Source organism: Odocoileus virginianus, chromosome 18, assembly GCF_023699985.2.
Source record: "Odocoileus virginianus isolate 20LAN1187 ecotype Illinois chromosome 18, Ovbor_1.2, whole genome shotgun sequence".
In the NCBI taxonomy this organism is placed as follows: domain Eukaryota; kingdom Metazoa; phylum Chordata; class Mammalia; order Artiodactyla; family Cervidae; genus Odocoileus; species Odocoileus virginianus.
Window position 1 is genome coordinate 55,052,243 of NC_069691.1, and position 22,490 is coordinate 55,074,732.

General features: G+C 37.0%; 1 long non-coding RNA gene across 2 annotated transcripts in view; it reads right to left on the reverse strand.

The window, feature by feature from the left end:
* Positions 1-22,490, reverse strand: part of LOC110142134 (uncharacterized) — a 240,520-nt gene that overhangs the window by 136,647 nt on the left and 81,383 nt on the right. For both annotated transcript variants that reach the window (XR_011492709.1, XR_002315241.2), the window contains exon 3: positions 1,324-1,380. This is a non-coding gene — a long non-coding RNA (uncharacterized lncRNA). The remainder of the gene's footprint in view (positions 1-1,323; positions 1,381-22,490) is intronic.

The window sequence follows — 22,490 nt, forward strand, 5'->3', positions numbered from 1 at the left end:
CTTATACACCCATTTTTGGGTTTCCTACACATGCATTTATCAAATCCCTGACACCCAGATAACTCAGTAAATGCTTGTAAAAAAAAAAAATCGTTAGTCTGGAGAAGAGCTATTTTAGATCATGACTGAAAGATCTATGCCTCAAATGCCCATGGAATACAAAAAGGTGAGTTAGCTGTCAGTCCTCTCCCGAGTAAAAAAGAAAAATCTGCCAGTTATGCAGAGGATGTGAATATATATTTTTTAATCTAAACTTGTCCCTAAGCATCCTCTCAGGGTAACACTAGTTATTAAATCTCAGGTTACATTTTGCAATTGAGCAAGACTTAAAGTGAATGAGCCAAAGGATCAGGAACTATAATGTCTTCCATTCTGAAAATGGAATTGCCTCCAGTGCGCTACACTCTTCATACTCAAACTGCAGGTGAAGAAACTACTGGGCATGTGTCAAACCTCCAGCTGAATATTGTTTTATTAGCTTTTACTACTAATACATGTGTCTGCTCATAGTCATTTGCCAAAGTTTACCATAAATGTTTCATCTCAAATATTTCATAAAATGCTTCTATATCTTGAAGTCATCAGGAAGATGCCAGATGTGCAGAGGGAACAGGGGGTAGGGGACACCTGATGGGTGTATTTGTGAGAAAATCATATCCTTTTTGTTTTCTGTCCAGAAACTTCTATCACAACTATGTTAAAGTCATCAAAATATTTAAATCACTTGTTTAGAATTCTTCACTGTTCCATCTGTTTGACGAACTCTAGAATGCAAGCCACGGAAATAAAAATCAATGTTCCACATGCAAAAAATGAGGAAATATGATAAATTGATTAAAAACAGAATATCTCTCAAATATATCATTTTTCATCACAGGGACCATTCCTCCTTATGAATCTAAGACAATGGTTTTACAGAAATGTAGGACTTATTACGTTAGAATGTTTGATAGCAAAACTCACCTCCCTGTACTGTCCTCTTTCCGAGCGTTCTCCCCCCCCACCCCCCCGCCACCGCCAAGGTCTAGTCCAGAGCTAGGTTATATTTTGATATAACAGACACGCCACTTTCTATTATCTTCTCAACCACTGACTGGAAAGGAAAAGCTGTTCCTATCTTACTCATTTTTCTCAGCTACCTGGAAATACTAAAATCCTGTCATACACACATTTTCTTTATTGATAAAAGTGTTCATCAGAACCTATTAGGATGATAGGGTCCCTTGAGACAGACGTTTGAGAGAAAAAAAAAAATGTTATGTGTCAAATATAATGACCCCATAATATGCAGGCCACTAACAGAAAATAAATTGTGTGACTCACTTAAAGTTGACACTGCCCAAGTTTTCTGGTTCCTTCTTCCATGTCCCAGAAGGTGATCTGAAGGAAAAACATCTAAATAAGCATCTCCAATAAAATCCATGATACTTTATATACATACAAGAGAACAGTGTATGTAAGTTTTCCCAGGAGGTACCAGGAAGAAATTTGTTAATAGCAACGAAGGCAGAAATCTTGATTATTATTTCTAACATTGATACTGGGTTTGTTGTTTTAGTCACTAAGCTGTGTCCAACACTTTGAGACCCCATGGACTTAGCCCACCAGAATCCTCTGTCCATGGGATTTTCCAGGCAACAGTACTGGAGTGGGTTACCATTCCCTTCTCCAGGGGGTATTCCCAAACCAGGGACAGAATCAGTATTTCCTACATTGGCAGGTGGATTCTTTATCACTGAGCCAAACAGGGAAGCCCATGGTAAATTAAATAGCACACATCAATAAAGAAGTTGGAAAACAATCTTTAAACCTACATGTGATAAGTATTTTGGTTATATAAACATCTATTAATCAAGTTCATAATGTTTAACTGTTTTTTGCTTTTCTCAGTGTTAAATTTGCTTTCTTGTAGCTCAGAACTTTTAGTGAAATTCAATAGAATCTTAAGGGTATTATATTCATATATGGTAGCTGTCAATGGAAGGGCAGGATGGTGGGTGAGAGTAAAAGCAAATACAATGCTAGACAATCATTTGACAGAACATTTAAACATAACTTCTTTAAAAAAACAATATAGGTGAGGTGGTTTCATTAAAAATAAAGTATGGCATCTCCTAATAATTGTTGGCACTTACTAGCATTAAAAGTCATCAAATATTTCTACTTATGAAAATATGCAAGTTAAGTCTTGGCTACACAGTTTGAATTAAATAAAACAGGACCTTTTCTTTGGTTCAGCATGCATTTTAATCAAAAGATTTGTTCATTTAGTACCAGAATCTCTGCTTGTTATCTTTTATTCTGACTACAGTTTTTTCAATTGGTTTGATATTGAAGATCATTTGAACTTCATTTTCCCCCAAAGTTGACCCTTTTTCGTTCTGGAAAGAAAAGAAAAGAAAGTGAAGCAGCTTAGTCACGTCCGACTCTTTGCAACCCCATGGACTGTAGCCTGCCAGGCTCCTCTGTCCATGAGATTTTTCCAGGCAAGAATCCTGGAGTGGGTTGCCATTTCCTTCTCCAGGGGACCTTCCCGACCCAGTGATTGAACCCGAGTCTCCTGAATTGCAGGAAGATGCTTTACCATCTGACCAACCAGGGAAGCGTGGTGAAGCTAGTTAAAAAACATTTTTGTAATTAGTTCATTTCAGTTCAATTGCTCAGTTGTGTCCGACTCTTTGTGACCTCAGAGACTGTAGCACGTCAGGCTTCCTTGTCCATTACCAACTCCTGGAGCTTACTCAAACTCATGTCCATAGCATCTGTGTTGCCATCCAACCATCTCATCCTCTGTCATCCCCCTTTCCTCCTGCCTTCAGTCTTTCCCAACATCAGGGTCTTTTTCAATGAGTCGGTTCTTCACATCAGGTGGCCAAAGTATTGGAGTTTCAGGTTCAGCATCAATCCTTCCAATGAATTCCTTTAGGATGGACTGGTTGGATCTCCTTGCAGTCCAAGGGACTCTTAAGAGTCTTCTCAAACACCACAGTTCAAAAGCATCAATTCTTCAGTGCTCAGCTTTCTTTATAGTCCAACTCTCACATCCATACATGACCACTGGACAAACCACAGCTTTGACTAGACAGACCTTTGTTGGCAAAGTAATGTCTCTGCTTTTTAATATGTTGACTAGGTTGGTCATAGCTTTTCTTCCAACGAGCAAATGTCTTTTAATTTCATGGTTGCAGTCACCGTCTGCAGTAACTTTGGAGCCCCCCAAAAATAAAGTCTCTCACTATTTCCATTGTTTCCCCATCTATTTGCCATGAACTAATGGGACATGGGAAATAGATGGGGAAACAGTGGGAACAGTGTCAGACTTTATTTTGGGGGGCTTCAAAATCACTGCAGATGGTGACTGCAGCCATGAAATTAAAAGACACTTACTCCCTGGAAGGAAAGTTGTGACCAACCTAGATAGCATATTAAAAACCAGAGATTACTTTGCCAACAAAGGTCCGTCTGGTCAAGGCTATGGTTTTTCCAGTGGTCATGTATGGATGTGAGAGTTGGACTGTGAAGAAAGCTGAGTGCTGAAAAATTGATGTTTTTGAACTATGGTGTTGGAGAAGACTCTTGAGAGTCCTTTGGACTGCAAGGAGATCCAACCAGTCCATCCTAAAGGAGATCAGTCCTGGGTGTTCATTAGAAGGACTGATGCTGAAGCTGAAACTCCAATACTTTGGCCACCTGATGCAAAGAGCTGACTCATTGGAAAAGACCCTGATGCTGAGAAGGATTGGGGGCAGGAAGAGAAGAGGACAACACAGATGAGATGGCTGGATGGCATCACCAACTCGATGGACATGGGTTTGGGTAGACTCCGGGAGTTGGTGATGGACAGGGAGACCTGGCCTGCTGTGATTCATGGGGTTGCAAAGAGTCGGACACGACTGAGCGACTGAACTGAACTGAACTGAATGGTACTGGATGCCATGATCTTATTTTTCTGAATGTTAAGTTTTAAGCCAACATTTTCACTCTCCTCTTTCACTTTCATCAAGGGGGTCTTTCATTTTTCTTCGCTTTCTGCTATAAGGGTGGTATCATCTGCATATCTGAGGTAATTGTTTTATATTATATGCATATATAGGTGTGTGTGTTTGCATGTGCATGTGTGTGTATAGTATATGCAGTGTAAGTCACTCAGTTGTGTCTGGCTCTGTGAATCCACGGACTGTAGCCCACCAGCTCCTCTTTCCATGGGATTTCCCTGGGCAAGAATACTGGAGTGGATTGCCATTCTCTTCTCCAGAGGATCTTCCTGACTTAGGTATCAAACCCGGGTTTCCTGCATTGCAGGCAGATTCTTTCCTGTTTCAGCTACAGGGAATATCACTAAAGTATATGTAGTTGTATGGTAACTTTCTTCACATTATGCAAATCATAGAAATTTTATGTTAAGAACTTACTTTTAGTTCCATCCAATCCTCAGTTTTTAAATCAAGGTTATTTTATAAAATTATTTGAAACTTACACTAATATCACATATAAAAGTTTGAAAATTATCAGTCAATACTTTCTGGAAAGCTTAAAAAAACAAACAAAAGAATTCTAAAATAAAAAACTCAGAATTCAACCTAGGTTTTCTCAACCTTTGTCATTTGCTTATGAAGTTTGGTCAGAGGAAGGCCCTTGCTCTTTTCCCCACTATGAGTGGTGGAAAAATGTTCTTAAATTAGTTAATGCTTAGTTTACATATTATACAAGAGCACCATTGTAGACTATAGGCCAGCGAACCAGAAATGGAAAAACAAAACAAAAAAAAGCCTGACCTACATTAGTAGGAGAGTACTTACTTGGTTTAAATTTACAAAGAATTTGATATGACATCCATGTTTCTACACAAAACAGGATCTGTTTTCAGCCACATTTCACTCTGTCAATCAAACTTGCCATGAAAATTGATCCAAAAGTTTTATCCAAAACAGACAAAGACATCACTGGTGATATTTTTAATATAGTGTGGGAAGTAACCGCACTATATTTCTTGAAGATTATCTGGTTTTCTAATGAGTGTGTATATAGTTTTGAAGATTATCTGGTTTTCTAGTGAGTGTGTATATAGTTTTGACAGCAAATGTATCATTCACTACTGTTTTTATAATTCTATAACATTAGAGATTAATTTTTAGAAAACTGATAGCCATGCATACAATTCATGTCTAAAAGCATTGCAAATAGTCCTTATCTAAGAATATTTGTTGCAAGTGATTCTTCAACAACAGCAATTTAAATGATTTCTGGTCATACAGGATAGTAAAGCAAAGATTACTATCTCTTATTTAGCACACATTACTATCTCTTATTTAGCACACATTAACCATTAACCAGTCATATATTCACTAGCAAATTTATTTCTGCATTTTTTAACTGACAAACTAGAAAAACCCCAATTCTTCATATTCCTCTTCAAACCATATTTAATATCAAACTTGTTCTTTCATTAACATTAATAAAAACTTTGACATATTCATCTTATATTGTTATGAGGGTCATGTTTTTAACTTTTGAAAATTATACTTTAGCACTCTAACAAAAGTCTTTGACTAATAAAATAGCCCTCCAGTGATGACTAAAGGAACAAAAGGCTGATCACAGAAACACAGAATAAACTGGCAGGCAAGTAGATAATACTCAAATTTGACAGCAAGTTAAAAATCTACAGAATTAAACAAAGAGGAAATAAGGAAATCTAGGTTCTTAGGGCAATACAAAAATCTTAGAGCTCCACGGCACCAGTGTGATGAGCAAGCTAAGCTTCTCATGGACGAAACTGATAAAGAGCAGCAAGGTGGCTTACTGTGTACCTTCAAGTGTTGCTTCAAAAAAAGACATAAAAAAGAACATGGAAGAGGAACATGAGAGGACTGTTTTTAAGAAAATGTGAAACAGTTCCAGAAAATAGTGATTTTTTTTTTTTTTTAAGCTGCATCACATCGCATATGGGACCTTAGTTCCCCAGCCAGAAATCTAACCTGTGTTTCCTGGAAGCACAGAGTCTTAACCACTGGACCCCCAGAGAAGTTCCAAAAATAGCATATTGAGAAATTAAAAGCACAGGTTCCTGGATTATAGAGAATTGGGTTGAAATTCTATCATCTCATTTACCAGATATTTTGTAAAATTTAAGCTAGTTACTTAAATTCTCTGTGCTTGTGCTTTCTTAGGGAAATAATTATTCCAAAGAGAGAATAATGATATCTATCTGAGATTAATATTAAATTTGAAAATGTACATAAAGCACTTAGCACAGTGTCACACACATACTAAAGTAATTTGATAAATGACTTATTACTTCTAATGATTTAGGAAGATTTTGAAAGGTGTAGATAATTTGAAGTGCCTTGAAGAAAAGAAGCCATCAAACTTCGAACATTAATGCTGTGATCTTATTGTCTGCTGAGGCTGGTGGATCCAAGGGAATAACTGGGTTTGCTGAAGCTAAGATAGATACAAACGCTGGGCGCTAAGTCTGCCCTGAGTGATGGTATTTGACAAAGAGTAATTATATTCCACAAAGGAGACTGCAAACTACAACACAATTCAGATTATACAAGATTAGGGTCACACATACAGAACAGATGGAGAAAAATATAACCAAGCAAAAATTGAACAAAACCAGATGTGAAGTATTCAGGTTGACTAAATATTTCTATTCCTAATAAATTAGAAGCCTGTATCTAAATCCTTCTAATTATTATTTTAAAAATTTAGCCTACAATTGTGCTTTCATTCACCATATAGAGAGAATATATGGCATCCTATCATGCCACCATCAGTTCAGCTGCGTGAATGCGTGCATACTCAGTTGCTCAGTCGTGTCCAACTCTTTGCAACACTATGTACTGTAGCCCGCCAGGCTCCTCTGTCCATGGAATTTTCCAGGCAAGAATATTGGAATGGGTTGCCACTTCCTCCTTCAGGGGATCTTCTCAACCCAGGTATCAAACCTATGTCTACTTCGTACCCTGCATTGGTAGGTGGATTCTTTACCGTCAGTGATTTATTTCTAATTCTTGATATTCAGAAATACCTCTCTGAACATAATTGGCTATCATAGTAGACAGACTAGTGAAAAGAATCCATTACAGAAAGGTGTGAGAAGTCCCAAATACTGCAGAATATAAATTTCTCTTCTCACCACATATTCCACCCTTTTATCAATCATAAAATAGCAATGTTGGAAGCATCGCATTTATCCTTCTAATCTCAGCCAAAATCTGATCTCAACAACAACAGAAGGAGATCAATTGTTCATTTCTAACTGAATGAAATCTAGGATAAAAGAAAGAGTAAAATTTTCTGAAGTTTCTTCCTGTTGATGTCAGGCCACAAAATATACATTTTTGAGCACAATGCTCCAAAGAAGCAAAAAACATAATTCACTGTCATTTTTCAATATCTGTTCATAACCAATGAAAACACCAAGAATCTTAGTTGAATCTTCTGTCCAATCTCTTGCTTATTTAATTTAAGATAAAAACATGTTAATCTTGACATCATTTGGGCCTTAAAGGAAAAAGTATTGATACGCATTGTCATCAATGCACTGAATCACTAAAAGTCAATGTTCCTGAGAGCCAAGTGGCATAATGGGATCTCTATAGAATGAAAGAAAGGAGAATTTCTTTGAATGATCTAAGGCATTTCTATCTGAGGTCTTTTAGTATCAAATAGAGGAATATAAAATGCTTCCCCTTTATCATCTTTGAATATTGCTAGTTTTCATATTTTAACACATCATATTTTATAGTTCACTCATAGGATATTTTAAATACTTCTATGTGAAAATGGGGATAAAATTGTTATTGAGGTAAGGTGGGAAAAATAGATGTTAAAATAGTGTGACATTTATTTCACTCCTAATAATAGAAACCATCAAAAGAAATAATAAAAGTTAAATACTTTGTAATCAAAAATAAATAGCACATTTGAAAAACAATTCTGGTATCAGAAAAATATAAAGAAAATACATAAGAAAATAAAAACCTTTAAAAAAAGAAAATTGACAACCATAAAATAAAATGGGTAGGAAATGACAGTCAATTTGATGATATTTTAAAACAATTTCTCACTTCATTTAAATATGAACCTTCCCTTTCTTGACAACACATTTTGGAGTTCAGCTGTTAAGTCGCTCAGTGGTGTCTGACTCTTTGCGACCCCATGAACCACAGCACGCCAGGCCTACCTGTCCATCACCAACTCCTGGAGTTTACCCAGACTCATGTCCACTGAGTCAGTGATGCCATCCAACCATCTCATTCTCTGTCATCCCATTCTCCTCCTGCCCTCAACCTTTCCCAGCATCCCAGGGTCTTTTCAAATGAGTCAGCTCTTCGCATCAGGTGGCCAAAATATTGGGAGTTTCAGCTTCAACATCAGTCGTTCCAATCAACACCCAGGACTGATCTCCTTAAGGATGGACTGGTTGGATCTCCTTGCAGTCCAAGGGACTCTCAAGAGTCTTCTCCAACACCACAGTTCAAAAGTATTAATTCTGCCCTCAGCTTTCTTTATAGTCCAACTCTCACATCCATAAATGACTAGTGGAAAAACCATAGCCTTGCCTAGATGGACCTTTATTGACAAAGTAATGTCCCTGCTTGCTTTTTAATATGCTGTCTAGGTTGGTCATAACTTTCCTTCCAAGGAGTAAGCGTCTTTTAATTTTATGGCTGCAATCACCATCCGCAGTGATTTTTGGAGCCCCCCAAAATAAAGTCAGTCAATGTTTCCACTGTTTTCCCATCTATTTACCATGAAGTTATGGGACCGGATGCCATGATCTTGGTTTTCTGAATGCTGAGTTTTAAGCCAACTTTTTCACTCTCCTCTTTCACTTTCATCAAGAGGCTCTTTAGGTCTTCTTTACTTTCTGCCATAAGGGTGGTGTCATCTGAATATCTGAGGTTATTGATATTTCTCCCAGCAATCTTGATTTCAGCTTGTACTTCTTCCAGTCCAGCATTTTTTATTATGTACTCTGCATATAAGTTAAATATGCAGGGAGACAATATACAGCCTGGACATACTCCTTTTCCTATTTGGAACCAGTCTGTTGTTCCATGTCCAGTTCTAACTGTTGCTTCCTGACCTGCATACAGGTTTCTCAAGAAGCAGGTCAGGTGGTCTGGTATTTCCATCTCTTTCAGAATTTTCCACAGTTTCTTATGATCCACATAGTCAAAGGCTTTGGCATAATCAATAAAGCAGAAACAGATGTTTTCTGAAACTCTCTTGCTTTCTTGATGATCCAGCAGATGTTGGCAATTTCATCTCTGGTTTTCTGCCTTTTCTAAAATCAGCTTGAACATCTGGAAGTTCACGGATCATGCATTGCTGAAGCCTGGCTTGGAGAATTTTGAGCATTACTTTACTAGTATGTGAGATGAGTGCAATTGTGTGGTAATTTGAGCATTCTTTGGCATTGCCTTTCTTTGGGATTGGAAGGAAAACTGACCTTTTCCAGTCCTGTGGCCACTACTGAGTTTTCCAAATTTGAGTGCAGCACTTTCACAGCATCATCTTTCAAGACGTGAAATAGCTCAACTGGAATTCCATCACCTCCACTAGCTTTGTTCGTAGTGATGCTTCCTAAGGCCCAGGATGTCTGGGCCTAGGTGAGTGTGAGTGAGCATACCATCATGATTATCTGGGTCATGAAGATCTTTTTTTACAGTTCTTCTGTGTATTCTTGCCAACTCTTCTTAATATCTTCTGCTTCTTTTAGGTTTATACCATTTCTGTCCTTTATTGAGCCCATCTTTGCATGAAATGTTCCCTTGGTATCTCTAATTTTCTTGAAGAAATCTCTAGTCCTTCCCATTCTATTGTTTTCCTCTATTTCTTTGCACTGATCTCTGAGGAAGGCCTTCTTATCTCTCCTTGCTATTCTTTGGAACTGTATTATATTCAAATGGTTATATCTTTCCTTTTCTCCTTTGCTTTTCACTTCCCTTTTCACAGCTATTTGTAAGGCCTCCTCAGGCAGCCATTTTGCTTTTCTGCATTTCTTTTTCTTGGGGATGGTCTTGATCCCTGTCTCCTGTACAATGTCACAAATCTCCATCTGTAGTTCTTCAGGCACTCTGTCTATCAGATCTAGTCCCTTATATCTATTTCTCCTTTTCTTGACAAAAAATTTTGAAGAGGAATGACAGAAAGAATTTAAAACGGTCTCATTCTCAAATGTAAACTTTGAAGTGACTTTTAGAATAATGCTTTTTAAATAAATTATAAATAAATAAAGCCCCCAACTACAATTGGCCAGGAAAGAAAACAGACACAATAGGCTTTCTTGCAATTTAACTACATCATATTTCTTATTATGAGATCTGAAAATAATATACCTGAGTAAAAATATTTGAGTATATTGTTCCTACACAGCCACCTTTGGACACTGTTTAAGTGGCAACATTCTCTGATGTTAGTGAGTGATTGTGGTTTTCTTTTGCTCTCTTAATGTATCTATTAAGTTTCTTAACAGGATAGGAAAAAAAAAACAAGGATTTAAGGAGGGTGGGGAGAGGGAAATAATATCCAGACAGCAGCTGCAGAAGATAATGGATGGACTAACTTTTTTCATTTTTAATCACATGGGCTAGATAAATAATTTAAAACCTTAAATATATAATGCTTTCAAAGAAGGGAAATGGACCAGATTTCCAAAGATATTGACTTCCAAAGTGCTATACAGAGTGGCAAAGTATTAAATTTTTAAATATTCTGATCCTAATCTTTACATTACGGACTATCTGTGTATTGATTGGAGCAGTATGTTTTCTTTCTTCTACCGAAGGCCATTTACAGATATCACTCGCTCTCATTCTGGGAAATGCATTATTGCACCATCATTATCTCCCCACATAATCAGAATCTCTCCGAGTTTGTTTTATAAGTGTTTTTTTTTTTAAATACATAAAACTTGATGTGTGGTCTTAAGTTTCATAAAGAAAAGTTTCCTGTGTATTTATTTTTCGCTGCTGCTGCTGCTGCTGCTAAGTCACTTCAGTCGCGTCCGACTCTGTGTGACCCCATAGACAGCAGGCCACCAGGCTCCCCCGTCCCTGGGATTCTCCAGGCAAGAACACTGCAGTGGGTTGCCATTTCCTTCTCCAACGCATGAAAGTGACAAGAGAAAGTGAAGTCGCTCAGTCGTGTCCAACTCTTGGCGACCCCATGGACTGCAGCCTACCAGGCTCCTTCGTCCATGGGATTTTCCAGGCAAGAGTACTGGAGTGGGGTGCCATTGCCTTCTCCAGCTGCTAGAGTTACTTAAATACTATGATAACCATTCAATTCTGAATTTAAATACTGAAACTGGAAATATGCTGTTGCTAAAACTTCTTTTAAAATGCAATGCAAAATCTGTTAACTTTTATGAGGACAGAGCTGTGACTAGCTCATTAGGTCAGCCTCCAAACGAAATGGCATGAGCAAGAAGCTCTCTCTTTCTGTGTGATGCTATGAGAGAGTGGGGATTTACTATGAAAGCATTTATTGATTCATATGATAAATACTACATACACAAATGCCTTCAATCACTTAGAAATTTCCTTTTTTAAGAAGAGTTCAGTTAATGTATCTCTAATTATGTATTCAAAGCATTGTCTACCATGGCAGGTATGAGTCAGCTCTGTCAGTATTTCTACAAACAGAAAGGTCTGGGAATCAACTTCTATTTCTTTTTTCCTTTGCATGAAACATAAGCATCATGCAACATGTCATCTGATTTATGATATGATCATCAATTCAAAATAGCCAGCATTAGTTCATCCCTGTCCAGTGTTAAAATAAGTGGTGTTTCAGTGAGTACCAACCCTTTAAAATGCTAAAAAAAAAAAAAAAAAATATTTAGATAAAAGGAAATAAATGTGAGAAGAATTGCTTTTTAACTTACAGGAACACTGAAATAGTTCGATAATTATCTTTGGAGTCAAGAAGAACAGGATCCCGTAGTTCAAAGAATACTTTGCTAATTTTGTCTTTTATTAAACCATTATTATCTATCAAGATTATGCTCTTTCCTATTCTGGTCCTGACTCAAACTTGCTCATATCATTAACTCTGCCTCTCATCTCAGATCTCAAGTCTAATCTTGAGAAGCTCCAGGGAAGCCTTCCTCATTCTTCTTAACTAACTAGCATGTAACTCCTAGCTCCATGTAATTCTTTGTGATGATATTCACCACAGTTTCAAAGCGAAGCTTACTTCTGTCATTCTTTTAAATTGTCTGCTTAGCTCACTAGATATTGAGTGGAAGGAGAGTTAGACAATGTCTCCGCCACCTCCCCCTGCCTCACTCTTCCTTGTCACTGAGAGTCTAGAACTAAAGATGGTGCTTAACAGCGGTCAAGTAAAATTTGTTGGATAAATGAACAAATGAATGAATAAGTAAAGCAATGAAACTGTGAACCCTGAAGATGGATCATGAACAATTAAGTCTTTCTACAGATCTTATGACCATAGAAAAACCTAACAGCTCATATGAAAGTGATCTCTCTTGGCCAACCCATAATTTTACATGAAAGTTTTTCAGATGACCAATGGCAAAGATTCTTTGTACACTGTCCAATGCATTGATATCAGCTTATTATTTAAGATTTTACTATTAATTCTTGTCATAAACACTATGAGCATAATGTCCTCAATTACTCAAAAGGATTTCATTTTTAAGGAGTGTTCCAAGAAACATATCTCCCAAATGCTTATATTGCTAATAATAAAATGAGACGTAAACAACCTTCTGCCTTGAAATGTGCATACAAGCTAATGGTAAAGATACTTTTAACACTGTCTATTTTTATCCAATGCAAATGAAGATTCTTATTCATTAAGGTCCTAATATCTAAAAGTTGTGTTATCTTTGCGGTCTTCTTTCCTGGATGCTACTAAGACTCTTAAGCAGAGTACCCTGCTGAAAGATCTAAAAATTCCATATATTTTAATGTGTGCTGTCAGCTGATGTTGTGGCATATTATACATCTTTAAAAAAATGTTTCATCTTCTTTCTTTACTAGGAGGTGATTTTTACCCTGAAGGGGACTGTTTCATGAATTCAATATCAAATATTACAGTAGGCCTAGAAGGGGCCTTGGGGGCTTTTCTTGATCTATTCTTGAATCTTCAAACAAGAGAATATCTTAACCATCACATAAACACATACTGGCCCATGTGCTGATGCCTTAATGAATTCAGGACAGGACTAATGAGAGTTAAGCAGTAGATGTTAAATTTTAATCACATCTAATGCTTTAATTCCTTTCATTTTGATTTTTCATTGGATGCTGAGTGAGGCAGAATGCCAAAGTACAGGTTGAACTGATTTAGAGATACAGAGAACAGTATAAAGAAACATGAAAAGTTGTAACGGGAGTTTGAAGGTCCAGCAACCTCCCTTTATCCTGATAAGAGCAGGATGCTGCAAGCCTATTAGGGAAGCCATTGTCTAAGTGCACAAATTTTAAAAAAGAGAGCAAGAGAAATAAATAATATATTCTCTTTCAAATATTATCAGTGTATAGACATCAGCCAAATGTTCAGTCAAAATCTTATATTGCATTTTAAGGTCATTTTCTTGTCTAGTCTTTATCTGCATTTCCTGAATATTTTTATCATTCTTTTCCATGAAGTGAAAGTGAAAGTTGCTCAGTCATGTCCAACTCTGTGTGACCCCATGTACTATACAGTCCATGGAATTCTCCAGGCTAGAATACTGGAGTGGGTAGCCGTTCCCTTCTCCAGGGGATCTTTCCAATCCAGGGATTGAACCCAGGTATCCTACATTACAGGTGGATTCTTTACCAGCTAAGCCACCAGGGAAGCCCAAGAATACTGGAGTGGGTAGCCTATCATTTTCACCAGTGGATCTTCCCAACCCAGGAATCGAACCGGGGTTTCCTGCATTGCAGGTGAATTCTTTACCAGCTGAACTACCAGGGAAGCACTGACCAATTAAATTTTATTTTGTGACTGACTTTCAATCCAAATATCAATTCAGTTCCTAATCTAGATATTTGAATACAAACATGGGAAATATGAAAGAATACCTTATCAACTATACTGAAAAAAAAAAAAAGAAACAAAACCAAAAAAACTTCACCTCACTCACCAGTAGCTATGCATGCTTGGACATACTGGATTCTTGGAAAACAAATTAAAACAAAATTATAAATACATCATAAAATATAACCAGGTTGGCCACATAATTTGCAAGGTCCAGTGTAAAATGAAAACATGAAGCCTTGTATTCAAAAATTACAAATTTCAAATAGCCAAATATTAAACCAAGCATGGAACCCCTCTCAGTGCAGGACACTGTGTGACTTGCATACTGTGTGATAAGTTGCATACCTATGCAGGTGGTTCCAAATAATATAACTTCCATCTTCTATTGATTATTAAGGATGATACTCTTAATATCTGTTCTTTTTAAAGTGATGGAGTATTTCCAGTTTTTCAAGAAATCTCCGCACTGTTCTCCATAGCGGCTGTACTAGTTTGCATTCCCACCAACAGTGTAAGAGGGTTCCCCTTTCTCCACACCCTCTCCAGCATTTATTGCTTGTAGACTTTTGAACAGCAGCCATCCTGACTGGCATGTAATGGTACCTCATTGTGGTTTTGATTTGCATTTCTCTGATAATGAGTGATGTTGAGCATCTTTTCATGTGTTTGTTAGCCATCTGTATGTCTTCTTTGGAGAAATGTCTGTTTAGTTCTTTGGCCCATTTTTTGATTGGGTCATTTATTTTTCTGGAACTGAGCTGCAGGAGCTGCTTGTATATTTTTGAGATTAATCCTTTATCTGTTGCTTCATTTGCTATTATTTTCTCCCAATCTGAGGGCTGTCTTTTCACCTTGCTTATAGTTTCCTTTGTTGTGCAAAAGCTTTTAAGTTTCATTAGGTCCCATTTGTTTAGTTTTGCTTTTATTTCCAATATTCTGGGATGTGGGTCATAGAGGATCCTGCTGTGATTTATGTCTGAGAGTGTTTTGCCTATGTAGTCCTCTAGGAGTTTTATAGTTTCTGGTCTTACATGTAGATCTTTAATCCATTTTGAGTTTATTTTTGTGTATGGTGTTAGTGTTCTAGTTTCATTCTTTTACAAGTGGTTGACCAGTTTTCCCAGCACCACTTGTTAAAGAGGTTGTCTTTTTTCCATTGTGTAGTCTTGCCTCCTTTGTCGAAGATAAGGTGTCCATAGGTACATGGATTTATCTCTGGGCTTTCTATTCTGTTCCATTGATCTATATTTCTGTCTTTGTGCCAGTACCACTTCTGGGCATAACACTGAGGAAACCAGTGTTTCTGAAAGAGACACATGCACCCCAGTGTTCATCACAGCACTGTTTATAATAGCCAGGACATGGAAGCAACCTAGATGCCCATCAGCAGACGAATGGATAAGGAAGCTGTGGTACATATACACCATGGAATATTACTCAGCCATTAAAAAGAATTCATTTGAATCAGTTCTAATGAGATGGATGAAACTGGAGCCCATTATACATAGTGCAATAAGCCAGAAAGATAAAGATCAATACAGTATACTAACGCATATATATAGAATTTAGAAAGATGGTAATGATAACCCTATATGCAAAACAGAAAAAGAAACACAGATGTACAGAACAGACTTTTGGACTCTGTGGGAGAAGGCGAGGGTGGGATGTTTCGAGAGAACAGCATCGAAACATGTATATTATCAAGGGTGAAACAGATCACCAGCCCAGGTTGGATGCATGAGACAAGTGCTCGGGCCTGGTACACTGGGAAGACCCAGAGGAACTGGGTGGAGAAGGGGTGGGAGGGGGGATCGGGATGGGGAATACATGTAAATCCATGGCTGATTAATGTCAATGTGTGGCAAAAACCAATACAATATTGTAAAGTAATTAGCCTCCAACTAATAAAAATAAATGGAAAAAAAAATAAAGTGATGGAGTATCAGTGACTCTAAAGGAAATTCTTCTCTTTGGTTAAAATTGGCCTTTATCTGTTTGATATTTAACCTGTTCAGATGATACTCGCTGTGTTAAAATAATATTTGATTACTATTAGTCAACTGATTGAAACAGGCACAAAAAGCATTTTTTTTTTAAAGGCTTAATACATCATGCTTACGATCTCTCTCAGAGAAGATAATAAAATTCCAGAGAAGTTTGAGGCCTTATGATACTTGGAAATGTTTTACACTGATAGACTAAGATCATTCAAAGAATTAGTGGACAATAAAACATAGATTAATTTTTATCTTAGCCTTAATAATGAATTTTGTAAGACCCCAAAATTATTTATGGCTAAATCTAAGTGGAAGCAAGGGAGGGAAAAAAAAAAAAAGAGTACAAATTTAAGTAGAAACAAAAGTTAACTCAGAAGCAAGGTGCCAACGTGTATTTAAGAAGTGGCTGTTCTCCTCTGCTCTTGCTGGGCTTTGGGCTTTACACTTAAACATGAAGTTTGATCACTAATAGATTTGTTGCTTAAATAAACATAATAGTGGTATGAAGGTATTGAATGATACAGCCCTGCTCTCTCTCCTATTTAATGATGACATGAATGGACCTGAGGCTACTGTGCTTCTTCACAGAGACATCACAAATCTGCTTCAGATTTCTGAAGGAAATAAATGGTATTTCCAAAGTTAAAACTGGGTCCTGGACCTTTCCTGAAAGCAGGATCTCAGAATTCCCACAATGATAAAGCTCACTGGGAGACTTACAGGAATGATGCACTTAAGGGTGCAGCATCTTAGAACTTCAGGAAGTGTGAGGTTAAAGCCATTTACCATTTATTTAGGATTTTTAAAATCATTTTATATAATAGATTTGACTTTCAATCAGAAGCATCTCAAAATTATATATAATAAAAGGTGCATTACTGCTTTAAATGAGAACTTGAGTATAAAACAAGTATGGCACATACCTAGGAGAAGGAATGAATCAATATATTTAATCCAGTTCTGGGAATACTATGCTTAGAAGGGTGGGAGGAAGAAGGAAGTCATGAATTTTAACTGACTCCTTGAAATCCTTAAAACGGATTGGTAATAACTTCATCTAATAGAAGTAATAGGTTCTATTAGGGCTATTTACTAAGAGGGCTCCATCTTCAAAGTTATAAACTTCTGTGAGTCAGAAGACTCATTTAATTACCATCCTCTCACAAAGTATTCATCTGACCAAGAAATTGAAGTTAAATTTATCAGTAATGTTTATTCACAAAACACATTGTGTTCCCAAAGATAGTAATAAGTCTGTTAATTAAAACTGGATGTATAGACTGCTAGTTTAGCAATTTATTCATTAAACCACTCACTACTAAATACAGTAATATCCTGCTCACATTAATTCAATTATCCAGTACAGTTACAATAGAAACAGTTAGAACTTCAGTGAGTAACATGACATTTCAATAGTTACCATGTGATGACTAAAAGCTTCAACCCAGACTACATCTGGCCATTTTTTCTCTATATGCAGCTTTGCATTCTAGGGCCTCTGCACTTGCTGTTCATTCTGCCTCAGATGCTTTTCTACAGGCTTCAGTGGCTGACTTCCACTAGTCACTTTCCAACTGAAATGTTGTGGGAAAGGTTCATTTGACGATGAATCAATCTAAACATACTTCTCTAAAGCAATGAAAAATTACCATGTCATCTTTGATCTACCACTCATCATATCTTCATTATTTCATTCTGTAAGCTGTCTTATTTGTGTACTTGTTAGCTATTAACTTCCTTTTTTAAGGTCAGAGAACTTCCATATTGTGCATTTCTATGTAACTGGGACATAGGACCATTCCTGACACATATTTGATGACTAAATGAATAAATGTATTAATTAAAACTTAACAGCAACCTTCAACTTTCAATACTTAAAAAAGGTACTAACTTTATTTTTAGACGAGGGAAATTATGTTCAAAGACATTAAGTAAGTTGCTCAAGTTCTCATAAACAGAAAAGACTAGAGCTATGATTAAGAGCCACATCCGATTAAACTTGAGAGATTGTAGAGTTAACTTCTATTACTTCAAAATTATCCCTCCTTCTGTAAATCAGAGCTCAGTTTCTTTTCTTGTTCTCCAGATAGAATCTGCTTTCCTCTCTTTTCAGTATTGAGAAATGGACTCAACAGAAGGCTAGAGGAAGAACTTTTTCTCACTTACCCTGTAGTAAATTAATCGAACATCATAATAACTCATAGTCTCCCATCTTCACCGGATGCAATTTCTCCTTCTTCCTCCCCTGCCCCTTCTTCTCTCCTTCCCTCTCTAATTTCCTCTCCCTCCTCCTCCTCCGCTGCTTCTCTTAGCCATCCCCTCCCTCTCATGCTCCTTCTTCTTTCCTTCTTCAGAGAATCCAGGCCTTTTCAACATCTCTTCCAAATTAACATAAATATCCACTGAGGCAGTCAAGAAACAGCCCTAGGAATCAGCACTTATCCCAATTCAAGTCCATGTGAGAATTAGAAAGGAAAAAAAAAAAGTGCTTTCAATCATATCACATATGTCTTGCTTGGGCACCTTAATTAGTATATTAACTAACTCTTTTCACTGCGGCTTTTTGTTTCCAAAGTGTTCTGACTAAAAGAATAAAAGAAAAGGAGTCCTCCCTCAGATAGGTTCATAAAATAGAAGCCAAGGGCAATACAAGTTTGGTGAGGTAATATTTTCAGTATCCAGGATAAAATTCTAGATATATTGAGAGGTTTTATGCTGAATATGCCCTAGCACATGCATCTTTTTGGCGTAGGTGGCAAAATCAGGCTTTTAATGAAATCTTTCCAATGGGCCCCTGGAAGTCACCTTAACTAATGATCATACTGTAGATAATTCCAAAAGTACTTTCTCTTGAATAATACACAGTTTAACTTATTTTGTCCTGTTTTTTGTTTTACATTACCCAAAGAGGACAGTGTCCATTGTGTGGCTGAAGCTATTTTGAATTAATAGTCATGGTTCTGAATCTTGCCTCCACATATATACTAAGAAATAGAATTCATTTTAGAGAAAACGAAACAATAAGAAAAAAAAAAAGAAAAGAAAATCAAGACCAACAAAATGATACATATATTTATAACTGCACAACCAGGCTTATGGCATAATGCATTACAGTTTCACAAACAATCGATACAAATTATTGGATATAAAATTACTTTTTGATGACCACTGTGAAAATACAAGCTGTTCAAGTCATTCCTCACACTATTATTGATTTTATTCTACTTTTTCTATTGCATTTTTAAAGTACTTGGTGTCAGTTTTTAAGTCTCTAGTCTCTAGTAAAATACTAAGCAAATTCATGTAGACTGGAATTTTCTAAGGAATATCAAAGAAGAAGAAATTCTTGAGAAAACTTTTGCTTTGAATTTCCCACTCCAACAAGTATCTCTTTTTAAGATTCAAAAATGTCTTCAAAGTCACACTACCAATAAACATTTGAAACTGTTCCAGCATTTTAAGGCTAGCAGTAATTCTATTTTTATCATTTTTTTTCCATAGTGTAACACTTTGTTGTGGTTGTTGTTGCTTTTTACTCGCTAGGTCATGTCTAACTCTTTTGTAACCTGGTGGACTGTAGCCCAAGTTGAATGGGACTTGTGCTTCCTGCATTGATAGGCATATTCTTTGCCACTGAGTCACCAAATGGTTGCCATGAAGACTGTAATGCTTTCTTTCAAACATGAAATCACAGGCAATTATCATGTTTAAATGCAGGATTTTCTATATTTTAAATGCTTATTTATCAATTAGTATTTAATATTAATTTAGGATCATTGAAAATTAGATGTAGCTGCCTCTATGACCAAATTTTGATAATGCTAGTAAGTTTCCAACAAAATGTCTTAGGCTGGGGTCCCAGAAAACAGGGCTTGCTAGGTGACTCAGTGGTAAAGAATCTGTCTGCCAACGTAGGAAAAGCAAGAGACTCAGATTCAATACCTGGGTCGGGAAGATCCCCTGGAATGGGAAATGACAACCCACTCCAGTATTCTTCCCTGGAAAATTCCATGGATAGAGGAACCTGGTGGGCTACAGTCCATGGATTTCAGAGTTGGACACGACTGAGAGACAGCACACACATACACATCTTTCAAGGAAACAGACTCAGATACACTTGCACAAATTTTATCAGGGAGGGCCGTTAATATCTTCAAAAGAGTTAAATAGGCAGAATCAGGCAAAGAGAATTTTCCAGGTCAATGCTAATTCCTAATTCCAGGTCAATTAGGTCAATTAATCCTAGAGAGAGTTCGGCAACTGGAAAGACCCTCTGGACATGGGTAAGTTAAGAAAAGGGGAGTCCATGAATCTGTATCATTGCTTTAAATGACTCCTCAGATGCAAGCCAACCCAGGGAAGAGAGAAGGTATGACCTCACAGAGGACAACTACTTTCAAACAAAGCCAATTTCCTAGAGTAGCCTGTAAAGGAATGAATGCCCCATCCTCAGAGATACCTGGACGCTATACCACAGTGCACACTCTAAGTAGTAAAGCGGTATTTCTATATTATGAGATGATGCAATCTAGAATTATTTGCATATGAGAGCGTGGCAGCTCACTAGCCATTCATATCTTGCCTCTCTAATGATGCCTACTTCTCTGAAAATAATTTTTACTTAGCTCCTCATTTTGCCCATTGTTTATCCCTCCTTGAGTTTCAGGTTCTATCTGAATTTCTGTTGCTTTTTTTTCTACCTATTTCAGAATTTCAATTGAAAAACAGTGGTCTTTGAATATTTTGCTTGAGTAATGCTAAAATAATTTTCATGGGCCCCTCACACATTTTAAAGATAATTTTTATAATTTTATAATTTATTTAAAAGCATGTAAAGAATATAATGTGTGGCGAACTTTAAATATTGAATATTATAAAAATACATTCCATCATATTAAAAGTACTACATAGCATCTAAATATAAGAAATACTAATATAAGGCATAGTTCTTAGCCTATGGTATTGCAAATTATTCTTAGATAATTGAGACATATATTTGAAAAAAACAATAATGAAAGGAAGAATATGACACTAGGGAAATGAGTTAGTGTGAATATCCAGTCTATTGTGAAATGAGATGGCCATTCCACTACCTAAAACCTTTCAGTTCCTTTCCAGTGTCCTTGGAAAAAGATGTAACTTTCAGGCCACACATACTATACTCACTTTTCAGCTTTTATTTCTGCTGTATATTTCCTTACTATTGAGTACTCTCTCAATCCTATCTATCTATCGTAGGCAGATAGATAAGAAGTCTGGGGTTTAGAAGGGATCAGTTTAGTTGTGTTCAGTAGCTCAGTTGTGTCCGACTCTTTGGACACCATGGACTGCAGAAAGCCAGGCCTCCCTGTCCATCACCAAATCCCACAGTTAACACAAACTCATGTCCATTGAATCAGTGATGCCTCCAACCATCTCATCCTCTGTCATCCCCTTCTCCTCCCGCCTTCAATCTTTTCCAGGATCAGGGTCTTTTACAATGAGTCAGTTCTTCACATCAGGTGGCCGAAGTATTGGAGTTTCAGCTTCTGCATCAGTCCTTCCAATAAATATCCAGCACTGATTTCCTTTAGGATGGACTGCTTGGATCTCCTTGCAGTTCAAGGGACTCTCAACTGTCTTCACAAAAACCACATTTCAAAAGCAACAGTTCTTCCATGCTCACCTTTCTTTATAGTCCAACTCTCACATCCATACATGACCACTGGAAAAACCACAGAGATGGTTTGACGAGATGGACCTTGTTGGCAAAGTAATGTCTCTGCTTTTTAATACATTGTCTAGATTGGTCATAACTTTCCTTTAAAGAAGCAAGCGTCTTTTAATTTTATGATTGCAGTCACCATCTGCAGTGATTTTAGAGCCCAAAAAATAAAGTCTCTCACTGTTTCCATTATTTCCCCATCTATTTGCCATGAAGATGGGACGAGATGCCATGATCTTAGTTTTCTGAATGTTGAGCTTTAAGCCAATGTTTTCACTCTCTTCTTTCACTTTCATCAAGAGGCTATTTAGTTCTCCTTCACTTTCTGCCATAAGGGTGGTGTCATCTGCATATCTGAGGTTATTGATATTTCTCCCGGCAATCTTGATTCCAACTTGTGCTTTATCCAGTCCAGTGTTTCTCCTGGTGTACTATGCATATAAGTTAAATAAGCAGGGTTAAAATATGCAGCCTTGACATATTCCTTTCCCGATTTGAAACCAATCTATTGTTCCATGTTCAGTCCTAACTATTGCTTCCTGACCTGCAAACAGGTTTCTCAAGAGGCACGTCAGGTGGTCTGATAATCCCATCTCTTTCAGAATTTTCCACAGTTTGTTGTGATCCACACAATCAAAGGCTTTGGCAGTCAATAAAGCAGAAATAGATGTTTTGCTGGAACTCTCTTGCTTTTTGATGACCCAGTGGATATTGGCCATTTGATCTGGTTCCTCTGCTTTTTCTAAATTCAGTTTGAACATTTGGAAGTTCATGGT